This window comes from Manis pentadactyla, chromosome 11 (assembly GCF_030020395.1).
Source record: "Manis pentadactyla isolate mManPen7 chromosome 11, mManPen7.hap1, whole genome shotgun sequence".
Classification (NCBI taxonomy): Eukaryota; Metazoa; Chordata; class Mammalia; order Pholidota; family Manidae; genus Manis; species Manis pentadactyla.
In genome coordinates, this window is record NC_080029.1 from 2907151 (window position 1) to 2920091 (window position 12941).

Here is a 12941-nt window from a genome sequence, read left to right on the forward strand (position 1 = left end):
GTTTCACTTGAAAGTTTACTTCTAAGACTGTTTTGATGCAGTTCTCTCGAGAGATGTAATTTAATTCTCTTGCACCGAAGTGTGACAGCACATCTGTCCTAGGTTCTTTGTATAGGGACACAGGGAAACTTGTAAAGATTGCATTTTTTATCTCATTCTCACTATCCAGATTTCCCCATACATACCACATGCCCACAGAGCAATGGGCTCCAGATGCCACTGAACCTGCCCACTGGCCTAATTTCTTCTCTGTCACCTGTGCTCACCATCCTAAAATCTGTGACAGGCCTGTCACTCTTTAGGAGCTCCAAAGACTTAGACGTTTAGTGGGTTTCTGTTACATACTAAACCTGAGCTCCAACAATGGGACATGTGCCCTCTGCCCTCAAGGATCTTTCAGAATGGTGAGAATGCTCTAAATGCCTTGCGCCTGAGCAGCAGACATCAGCACAAGTAGCACCTGTGTCAGGACCAAAGACCAGGCAGGTGGCACATAGGTGTGTTCACCTAGGAAGGCCCACCATTTCTAACCAGTTTTACTGGAACACAGCCACACTCGTTACTTTACATACTGTCTCCACCAGTGGAGACCCAGGACTGGCCCGCAAAGCCTAAAACATTTACTATCTGGCCCTTCAAAGAAGAGTGTGGAGCCTGCTCCAGCCCCGTCTTCTGTTTCCTGCCATTGTTTTTGACCTCGATGTCAGCTTCTGCGTGTGCATGGAAACCAAACAGCCCGTGCTCATGGGCAGGCTGACAGGAGCATGAATACTGCATGCGTGGCAAGGGAGGAACACACAGCACGCCATGGACTTGCCCACGGCTCACCAAACATCTGTGTGCTCCATTCTCACCTGACAGGAGCTCTGGCCAGAGGTGCCCTGCCTACGTGCAGCACAGTCTCTGTCCCTCAGATCAGGCACTTGTTTCCCCTCCATGAAAACCCAGGGACAATGTGAACTCCCACGCACATAACAGATGCTTCAGAAGTGCCTCCGCCAAACCCAATTTCAGCCTGTCAGGCTATTGCCATTGCTCTCCAATTTGAATTCATGCAGTCAATAGACACGGCCTGAGGGCCTACTGTGTCCTAGACACAGAAAACCACAGTTTAACATAATGCACAGTTATCCAAATCACTTGTTTGTTTGTTTGTTGAGTAAATTAGATTAAGAATCTGATTATCACTTGGGGATGATGAAATGTTCTGAAGGCACAACTGGGAATATACTAAAAATGACTGAATTGTACACTGTCACAGAGTGGAGTTTATGGTGTGCAAGTTACACCAAAAAGCTATTAAAAAAAATTCTAAGGCCAATTATTTTTTAAAAAACACTAATTTCTTAAGCTTTCTATCTTTAGCATGTAATAAAATATCTTACCTAATATTGGTGAGTGAAAACACTAAGAAGTCCAGTTACGAGGCTTCATAATAAATTCCCCCAAAATGGAGTTGTATAAATCACCATTTGCCATGTTCACAGTTTCTGTGGGTTGGGGACCTGAACATGATTCGGGGTTGATGGCACCTCTGTGTCTGAGGCCTCAGCTAGAACGTGAGGAAAGTGGAAAGTCAGATTCATCTGATGGGCCACTCACACACATGCCAGGTGATGCTGACGGGGGGCCTCAGAATGCTCCTGTGAGGGCCTTGCCCCGAGGGGCTCCCTCCATGAGCTGGCCGGGCATTTTTACAGCATGACAACTGGCTCTCCTGAGAGCAAGTATCCCCAAAAGAGAAGCCGGGCAAAAACAATACCCTTTTAAGACCTAGCCTGAAAGCAACACAGCACCACTTATACCATACCACTGGGTGACACAGGTCACAAACATGGCCCAGGTCACAGAGAAGGAACAGAGACCCCCACCTCCTGATCAAAGTCTGGTGTGAGAAGAATATGTCGGATGGGAGAGATCATTGAGGTCATTCAGGAAAATACAATCTGTTACTCTAAGGAAGTTACACAATAAAATCTCAATCTTCTTGAAGACTGGCAAATTCAAAATCTGGGTTAACTGACATATGGTTAAAAATCAATTTGTATTTCAAGTTTCATAAGCTTAACCTCTTACGATTTCTAATGAGTAAGTGGTAACTTGTAAGCTATATCTAATATTATTATGCTGTTGTGCCTCAGTGAATACAGTATCGTGACCTCGATTCAGGTTCACTCCCCATTACTACTGGGCATTTAGCATCTCTAGAAAATGTCACAGTCAGGCAGAAATGTAGCTGTTGAGCGCGAATTTATCTAACACTCAGGCTAGGTGCTCTGGGCACAGGGTGCCAACTCTCACCATGGCCTACAGTCTGAAGGGGAGAGGGTGTGACCTGTCCCCCTCCCTGGAAGTCTTCAGCACACCAAGTAGACATTCAATAAATGACAGAAGGAAGAAGGAAGGGAAGGTAAAGGTTTTAAAATTATAAATTAGAGAGCTCTGTTCTTTGGAGTATAACAGGCCTCTTTTTGATAAAAGAAAAGCAAAAAAAAGAATTTCTGAAAGCAAACCTCTTCTGTCAGGACAGCGATCCTTAGGAGAAGAGAGAGCCAGGAGCCAGGTTTCTGATCCTAGATCTGGTTCTGACCTGCTTTAGGACCTTAACCAAGTGCATAACTTCTTTGGGCCTCAGTTTTCTCATCTGTAACATAAAGGGATTGAATTAGATAAGATCCTTAGCTGAGGCCTGTAGGCGGCTCATCACAACATGCCCAACGATGTAGACCTGAAAGGTTAACTCTACCTTCAATTCTAAAGTTTAAACTATATGATCTACATGCTTACTAACAAGAACGGATCGTCCACAAGTGGGAGACATTCCTCTGGCGGCGACTGGGCCTCCCCTCAGGAGCGCTGCCCTGGCTGCCGTCACTGCCCCCGCGGCCGCCCCAGACCTCAGACCCCTAGACAGCCAGGCTCTACATGTTCCATTTTATGAAATATTAGCAGACAGACATTTCAGTTCTAGGCAATCATATCAACACAGTTTAAATGCAAAGGGAACTGGTTTTCAAAGTAACTAAGCTACAATATTTCTAAGAAATAACAAACAGTCCTTTGTCAGTGAAGATTACAGGCCTTATTCATTATTTTCACAAGTTCAGTATTTTGAGCACGGGTCTTTCTAACTTGGGCCCTCTTCTCCAAAAGCAACCATCATGATATCCCGGAAACAGAAACAGGCAGGGCTGCCTCCCTCTCTTGGAGCTCTGGGGTGTGGGAAGCAGCCCTTCAGAAGGATAGAAAGCTCTGTCAGGACCATCCCAGCACAAGGGGCTGCAACCACGCTCTGGGGGAGTCGAGGACTGCCAGTCCTCAGGAGGTGTGAGCACACCAGCCCATTCTTTACTACCCACAAACCAAGGTGTTGGGAGAGTGCATACACAGAGGCTAGTTCCCCAGCCTAAAATTGAAAACCATCTCTCAACCACAATCTGTTGCCAGGAACGAAGAGATCAAGGCAGATGCCACGAGAGAAAGGATTGAGCTGAGTGGACAACTATGGTAAACAAAGAGAAAGGATGTGCTGCACCCAGGAAGCAGAATTTATTTACACTTATCATGAACTAGGCTCTCAGCTGGAACATCTCACTTAAAATGCCAGAAGGTTCAGAACCCATTCATAAGCTTTTCAGAATGCACACAGTTGCCAGGGTAACCCTGACATTGTATTTCTTGGAGTTGCACATATAAATGATCACCCACAATGCATTTAATACAGTTTGGGGCCACCAATTCATAGCAAAATATATCTGAGTTCTGACTCTCAGCCTTGAGCAGCTGGAGGTAGTATTCAACTCACTCCAGGATAAGCACATAGCTGCACATGTCCAAAATGCTCATCTGCAGGCAAATAAGAACTAAGGAAAGGAGACTTCATCATCCATGGCCATATGGTGGTGATTTTGTAAAACAAAATGTTCCATGCCAGATTAATGAAACCGTCACTGTTCAAGTGAAAGAAACAAATATATTACCTCTATAGCTACATCTCTGGAATTCAACCATGTTTAGGAAGTCAAAGAAAAAGATCTCTTTAAAGAACATTTTCAGTAACTTATTTAGGACATTTATCAACACTAAGATAACTGTTTAAATGTCCAAACTGTCCTTAGTAAAAAAAAATCAAAGTTTTATTTCTTAGGTTCAGAAGATCTACTCAATCATAATTATCAAAATTCTTCACCTTCACAAAGATATTCATAAATGTGTAAAACATATATTAGTCATGATTTTTTAATTCCCTTACCTCCTCCTAATCCACCATCTGAACACAGGGAACAAAACAAAATTACGGTGTTCAAACTGCAAAGGCATCTTCGCTTTCCTGTCCCAGGAAGCCCACTGCATCGGTCACTCAGCACAGCTGCTGCAGGACAGGCCCGTGCAGCCAGGGTGCTCACACAGACCACTGGCTGGCTCAGGCCAGGGAGTACTGCCTTATCCCCTCCTTCAGCGTGCAGGCCACGGTCAGTGGCTGTGAAGGGCAGCAAAGGCCTTGCCACTGGTTGTTTCCATATTAACAGAGAATTTTGGTAACCGCTGCATTGCAGTCTTTCTGAAAGCTACCAACCTAAGAAACAAGACCACTAGAGACTCCGGGTCACAGGAAGCTAGCTGCCTTTTGAATCATAAAGATTTGTAAGGGTCTGTAAAAAAAAACATTGCCAATACCTGGGGGGTGGGGCATTTCTAGATTTCCAACCTGTTTTCTAAAGACTGATTGGTTTGTGGTTTGTACTGCAGGATGGCTTTGACAGTTTATTGTGCTGGGTAAGAATGCTGAAATTAATGAAGTGTGCATGATGACACACCATCTTTAATGCTCAAGTACTCTCTGTGAGAATTCCACACATCTGCTGCTTACCACCAGCTTCAAAGCCCCCACAGAATAGCTACTGGGAACGAACCACATCTTCATTCCAGAAAATGCGAGTACAGTAAGCACTTCTCTTTCCTCTGTGGGCAGCAATCATCCTGAACACCCAGCTCCTTCACAGCACAGTGAAAACCATTATGTGGTCAGAGCACTTGAAATACTAAACCATGGCTCACCAACCAAATTCAGAAAAAGAGACAGTAGCCTGCTTCCTAAGTGACCTTTAATTTTTGTTCATTCATCCAGTCCCTTTAGTGAGCATTAACCACATGCTGTAAGTGAAGAAGTGAGTGAGGCAGGCCTCACCACCACGACGGGGAAGACCAATGGAGCGGCACTCCAGGGTGAGGACTCGTGTGAGGGAGAGGACCAGTGATCCAGAGGAGGCAGCCTGCAGCCACACTGAGGCCCCGGGACAAGGTCCAATGAGGAAGGAACATTGAACAGGAGCTCAAAGATGTGTCTTGGCTGGGAAGAGGGGGAGATGCGGGGAGAACATGCTCAAAATGGTGCAGGCGTTCCCTGGCGACTGCCAGTGAGTCCTCACCAAGGGCTCTGCTCTGAAGCCCATGTACTGCTCACAGCAGCCCTGGGCGGGCGGAGCCCCCACCACAACTGACAGACACCTGAGGGCCTGCGACCCGAGGCATATGCTCGCCCAAGGCTCCTGCTGACCGAGTAGAGGCTCTGCTGCCCTATCACTACACTGCCCCCCAGTACCTAACAGCAGTCTTCTGGAGAGCCTGCTGACAACCTCCTGACAGGGATTATTGTCTAAGTAGCCTCTGTTCAGACGCGTCTGTTCTATCTCACACTCAGGCCCAGCCGGACATCGAAGGGGTACTTAGTTAAAGACTGGGAACAAATAAACAAGCGAAGGGATCTACCGGTCCTCTCTCATTCTAGTCTTAGCAAATGACCTGTAGTCCCTGAGAACATTATGCTTCTTTCTGACAAAACTCCCCTGCTTTGCTCTCCCTCTGTCGCCTACCTCCCCGTCAGGCTCTGGAGTCCTCTCTCCCGGGAAGTCTTCACCGACCACTCCTCCACCCCCACTGCAGCAAGAACCCTTCCTGTCATTGCTGACAGTCACCACCCTCAATGGAAGAAACATTCCTGCATCTGAGCCCTGTGGAAATCCCCTCAGGGCCCTGTTACATCTGCAGTGCCTAGCGCATCGCTACGTAGCTGGTGTCCACAGAGGGCTCCCCGAGGGACAGCCACCACTGCTCCGCACACAGGACTCATGGCTCCGCAGTGTGGTAGCCACGAGGATCATCCGCTGACAGTGAGAGACAGGCTCAGAGAAACTGAGCTACAGTGCGGGTGGGAGTGCCAGCATTCAGACCCAGGCTCCACAGGCCACACGCTAACCACTGGTGACACTGCTTTTCTAGAACCCAACCGAAGTTCATTAATACCAACTGGAAAAGATGACGCTTCCCTGGGGCTTTACTTTACTCATGGGAGTGGGATGGACCAGATTTATGGAAATGCTGCAGCCTTCCTACCTGAAGAAATGAATACTTTAGACCAAAGCAGATGCACCTCATGTGTTAATTCCTGCCCAGCTGGATTATCTCACAGCACGTGGTGGAAGATCAGAAGGGAAGTCAGAAAGCAGCAGCGTGAGGAAATTTCTTTTTGCCATCACTGTGCTTTACAGAGACTCACTGGAGTGATTTAACAGCCTCAGAGGAGCTCTTACCGAACACCTCTGGGCACATCTAGGTGCCAGTGTGGGCACTCCCCACGGAAGACGTCCTGTGGAACTCTGCCTTTCCAATCAGGGACCAAGGCTGGTTCTCTGCGGCGGCCTCACCCCTCCAGCTGACAGCTGCAGTGGTGTATCACCACTCTCCCCACTCATCTCCTCAGTCCACGGACCCTAAGCCTGGGTAGCCAGGACCCTGCACCCTGGCCTCAGTGGCCTTTCCTGGGAGGGTCTGGAGAAACTAGCAGGGATCTTAGAGCAAGGCTCTTACATCTCTTGGAACAGACAAAGCTCTGAGAGGTGGGGCCGACAGCTGGTCCTGGGCTGAGACCTCTCTCCCTGAGAACTACTTCTGGGTTAGGGCACACTGGTGGACAGGCTGGCGGGGGCCTCTAGGGCCAGTGGTGGAAGGTCTGAGGAGGGGGCTGAGGAGGAGGAGCAGGCTACAAGGCCACTCAAACTGCCTTCCAGGTCAGCCATCTGAAAGCAAGACCAGGGAACCAGTGTTAGGGCTTGGGAGCCAGGCCCAGGGGCTTGAACAGACCAGATCCCCACTCACCTGTGCAGTGACTCCCTATTACCTCCACTTGACAGATGCGGAGGCAGCGAGGCTCAAACAGGAGAAATAAGTTCTCAAGGGCACCACTGGGGTTCAGGCAAGGCTCTTGGATGTTAGCTGTCTGGGCCTGGTCTCGCCACATCCTGCCTGCTCTCAGCCCACAGTGTGGGGCAGAGAAGAAAAGGTACTGTCTCCCTCTGGAACTGACTTCTTCCAACCAGTCACGTGCTCTTTCTGAATTTGGGATTTCTGCTATACAGGATAGGAGTAAGACTTATCTTATAAACCTTACAGAGTTTATTTGATTTTTAACTGATATAATACATGTGAAAGGTTCCTGAAGGTATAAACTTCTCGAAATGCAAGCACAATAACTGTTACAAAATTCAGCCAGTATCCACAAAGCACTCAATTATTCTTCCAAGCTTAACTTAATTTAAACACATGACGTGAGACCTAAAGGGCTCTCAGCATTAACTGGAAGGACCACCGCAGAACCTGCTCCTTTATAAAATAGCAGTAATGAAATTCACAATCTAACTCAGGCAATTACCTAATCTGTTTATGTACTTACATGAATGTGATACAAACTATGGAAACATCCCTACAGGTAGTATCTAGACACTTAACAAAATGCTCAAGTCTATCACTATTATCTTACTTCAAAAATGGGCACCCAGATAAAGAAGATGTGGTACATATACACAATGGAATATTATTCAGCCATAAGAAGAAAACAAATCCTACCATTTGCAACAACATGAATGGAGCTAGAGGGTATTATGCTCAGTGAAGTAAGCCAGGCGGAGAGAGACAAGTATCAAATGACTTCGCTCATCTGTGGAGTATAAGAACAAAGAAAAACTGAAGGAACAAAACAGCAGCAGACTCACAGAACCCAAGAATGGACTAACAGTTACGAAAGGGAAAGGGACTGGGGAGGATGGGTGGAAAGGGAGGGCTAAGGGTGGGGAAAAAGAAAGGGGGCCTTACGATTAGCATGCACAATGTGGGGGGGGCATGGGGAGGGCTGTGCAACACAGAGAAGACAAGCAGTGATTCTACAGCATCTTATACTGATGGACAGTGACTGTAATGGGGTTTGTGGGGGGGACTTGGTGAAGGGGGGAGCCTAGTAAACATAATGTTCTTAAAAAAAAAAAAAAACATGGGCACCCAATGGGTGAAAGAGGTGAAGGGATAAAGAGGTACAATCTTCCAATGATAAAATAAGTAAATTACAGGGATGTAAAGTACAGCATAGGGAGTACAGTCAGCAATACTGTAAACTGTGTGGTGACAGACAGTAACTACACTCGTCGCAGGGAGCACTTCATAATGTACGTAGCTGTTGAATCACTACACTGTACAATGAAGTTGGTATTCTATTGCATGTCAACTATACTTCAATAAAAAAGAAAGATATGCAACCCAGTTACCAAACCCATGAACAAAGCCAAAGGAGTAAGTGCTTTTCTGTTTGAAGGGAAAACACACAAACATTCAGTCACCCCCTGATGCTGGGGCCAAAGAGCAAAGGGTATCCCCAAGGAGTTTGGGGAGAAAATAAAAATATAAAATACAAACAAGATTTAGCTAGCTTGGATACGGAACAGACTTAATTATGTCCCCCAAAATCTAACAGGGTGCTGACTTGACAACAGCCTGTGATAACCACCAGATGTGATGTGGCCTTACAAAAGAAGGATACTGTAATTCTGGCTATTTCTCCAGGCAACAGGGAGCCCAGGGGCTTCAAGTATGAAACAAGGGTCATTGGGCCACCAACAAAGGTCAAAGAAGCTCCAGTTACAAGGAGCAAAGCCTCTTTACCAACATAAATGGGAACCTGAACAGTAGGTCAAAGAATCAAAAGCTGATGCAAATTCCTACGTGTACACCAAAGAAAAATGAAAACACCTGTCCACACAAAAACTTGTATACAAATGTTCCTAACAGCATTATTAGTAACAGTCCAAAAGGGAAAACAAATCAAATGTCCATCAACGGACTAATGAATAAACAAAAAAGTGGTACATCCACACAATGGAGTATTATTTGGCAACAGAAGGAACAACCTACTAATATATGCTACAGCGTGGATGAATCTTGAACACATCATGCTAAGTGAAAGAAGCCAGGCACAAAATACCAACCATTATATGATTCCACTTATGTGAAATGTCCAGACTAGGCAATGGTTGTGGAACTCTGTGAATATACTAAAAACCACTAAATTAGATGCTTAGAATAGGTTAACTGTATGGCATGTGACTATTTCAAAACTTCTCAAGAAGTTCACACAATTAAGTCAAAGGCCAAACATCTGATAGTTAACATCACTTAATGAGATGCAGCTCACCATCTCAATTAAAGAAACCAAAAAATAGAAAATGTTCTTAAAAGAGTCTTCATCATGCCCCCCAAAATGCATTATTCTGGGGTGCCCCTTCCAAATAATTTTAAATAAGCTTCTCACTGCTCAAAACAACTCATTAAAAATCTCAGAGTTCAACAATTTTTCAAGAAAAAACTTGATTTTAACTTTAATATAAAATATAAATTACTCATATATACAAATGTAGCACATTTAAGCAGGAGGGAGGCATACCACTCAGGCAACTCTCAACCCCACCTCACCACCACAGTGTTCATTTGCTTAGTTCTTTCTACTCTGAGATAAATGAGAGCACTTAAGATTTTTAAGACCCAGAAATATTTACAGACTTGAAGTCAACACAAAGAAAACACATTTTTAATGAACATGAAGGTCATAAAAACAAAAACAAGCCTATGTTTAAAATAAACAACTGATTTGCAGAAAGACTACATCATTGAAACCTAAAAAAACGGTTCCCAACTTCTTCCCATTGCTTTCTGTTCATCCCAAAGTTTTCAACAATCTGACTAACAGAAAGCAGTGTGGTAACAGGCATAATTTTGTAAATGGCTAAAATTGTCATTACAACAATGTGTTTCTATTTTCTGCAGGAAGAGAATGTCAACTCACAATTTACAATGAGTTAACCAGTGTGTAAAATATTTTACATAATGGGAAAATTTAATGTGACCCAGAAGTTCAGTGTGTTCTCATTAAGTTACCAGAAATTACAGATGTAAAGATACTTCTGTTAACCAAAATCAAGAAAAGAAATTACTTTAGATATGTACAAATTTTTGATTTGATAGAGCTAATTCTTTTTATGCACTGTATTTCAAATTACTCAGGTTGATAAATTCTTAGTTTAAATACTAAATAAACTCTGCATTTTGATAACGTAGGTAACTTTAAATTGGTTTTGACAGTGTGTCACTTTATAGCTAAGCAATGTCAGAATCTGGCAGAGATGGTTTCAGTTTTTGTAAACACCCCTATGGTGAAATGGTTTTTTCAAAATTATGATACCACCTAGAGTGTTAATGGAGCCTTCCCATTGTGCCTCACTGTGAATAAAAAACTTCCATGGAAAATCTTATAGTTGCATCCATTTAACATTTTCCCACATATTATATTCGGTGTTTTTTTAAATAATACCCGTGACAGAAAATATTTAGGCTAGAACACATAAGACTTTTCTATTATGACCTTCTAAAAATCTCCCAGTCTTTCATAACACTGTAAAGGCCACACTGGGAAGCTATGCTTGTATGTGCACTACAGATGCAAACACTTTAATACATAATCTGTCCACACACTCTAAATAACAAACATTTCTATTTCCATAAATGTAATACATCTGTAGCAAGATAATACCACCAGATATATCCATTATAGGTTGGTCCCCAAAAAAGGGTAATTACAAAACACAAGAAGGAATCTCTTTTGCACCTTATTAAATAAACTATTTGCAAATATTAACCACAAAACTCTGAGTGTTAAAACTAGTTAAAACTAGATGAGTGATGCCATCTAGTCCTACCACCATTACTCACAAAACTCCAGAATGTGTCTTCAAAGAAGTTTTTTTTTTTTTTGTAGATAATTATTTTTTATTGAAGGGTAGTTGACACACAGAATTATATTACATTAGTTTCAGGTGTACAACACAGTGATTCAACATTTATATACATGGTAATTCTAGGTACCAGCTATCACCATACCAAGTTGTTACAATATTTTGACTATATTCCTTATGCTATACATTACATCCTGGTTACTTATTTATTTTACAATTGGAAGTGTGTACTTTTTTTTTTTTTTTTTTTTTTGTGAGGGCATCTCATATTTATTGATCAAATGGTTGTTAACAACAATAAAATTCTGTATAGGGGAGTCAGTGCTCAATGCACAATCATTAATCCACCCCAAGCCTAATTTTCGTCAGTCTCCAATCTTCCGAGGCATAACAAACAAGTTCTTCCATGGAGAACAAATTCTTACATAGTGAATAAGTTACATAGTGAACAGTACAAGGGCAGTCATCACAGAAACTTTCGGTTTTGCTCATGCATTATGAACTATAAACAGTCAGTTCAAATATGAATACTCATTTGATTTTTATACTTGATTTATGTGTGGATACCACATTTCTCTCTTTATTATTATTATTTTTAATAAAATGCTGAAGTGGTAGGTAGATACAAGATAAAGGTAGAAAACCTAGTTTAGTGTTGTAAGAGAGCAAATGTAGATGATCAGGTGTGTGCCTGTAGACTATGTGTTAATCCAAGCTAGACCAGGGCAATAAAACATCCATGTATGCAGAAGATTTCTCTCAGAACAGGGGGGGTGAGGTTCTAAGCCTCACCTCTGTTGATCCCCAATTTCTCACCTGATGGCCCCCCTGCAACTGTGCCTGTCTTAGGTTGTTCCTCCCTTGAGGAATCTTACCCGTCTCTGGCTAACCAGTCATCTTCCGGGGCCATACAGGGAAATGTAAAGTTGGTAAGTGAGAGAGAAGCCTTATTGTTTGAAACAAAGAAGTTTTTACAGTACAAACTATCTCAACTGTCTTAAAACATATTGAAGACCATTCTCATAAGCCTTTTTGAAAACTGTAGTACCTCTGTAATAATCAGACTAAAAGACTGAAAGCATGTTTCTAATCAGTGTCAAGGCTCATTAAACCTTAAGTACCTTTAACAAAAATAATTCTAAATTGTAAGAATAATCTTTAATATATATGTTCAGATGAGAGTTAATACATTCTACAAAACTTATCAAAGACCACAGAAAATCTTTGGGAATAATACAGAGTGATATCTGCTTCAGGAACAAACTATTTCACCCTGTATCTTTTAAAAATCCTTGACACATGCATATTTAGACATATTTGAGTACTGGCTCTTCATTTTCTAATAAAAAAGGGAAGGCTTTGCTGCAGCCTGGCAATCAAACATTTTTTCAAGACTCCAGTGCCATTTCAGAAAGCAGTTTTTTTTGTGGTTTTTTTTTGGTTAAAAATTTCTATGTACATCAAAAACGCATCTTACAAACATTAAAATAAGACTACATTGCTTTTTTAGCAGTCAGGAAACATGTATTAAATCCATCTCACTGGGTGACTGGAAGGGAAGTTGAAAACTCCAGGCCCAGCCAAGAGGATGGGGTGTGAGGCTGCAGACGTGGAGGACATCCCCCCCTGCTCCTCGCACAGCCTCGGGACTTGATTCCCCACCGCTGAGGGAGACAGAGGCACAAAGGGACAGAAATGGGAGACAATGTGCCATCCAGCGCCTTGACTGGAGATTCGCTCTCTACTCCTTGAACCCCCGTGGCCAGGGAAGGGGATCCAAGATGGGGAGTGGCCATTCCTTCTGCACCCTGCGTCTCAGAGGTCCTCTCC

General features: G+C 43.3%; 1 protein-coding gene across 3 annotated transcripts in view; it reads right to left on the bottom strand.

The window, feature by feature from the left end:
- TRAF3 (TNF receptor associated factor 3) overlaps nucleotides 1-12941 on the bottom strand; it is a 138405-nt gene that overhangs the window by 91464 nt on the left and 34000 nt on the right. Inside the window, exon 2 of one of the 3 annotated variants that reach the window (XM_036881951.2) lies at nucleotides 2514-2644. The exons of the other annotated variants lie outside the window; for them this stretch is intronic. The gene's annotated coding sequence lies outside the window, so the exon portion shown is untranslated. The remainder of the gene's footprint in view (nucleotides 1-2513; nucleotides 2645-12941) is intronic. 3 annotated transcript variants of the gene reach the window in all.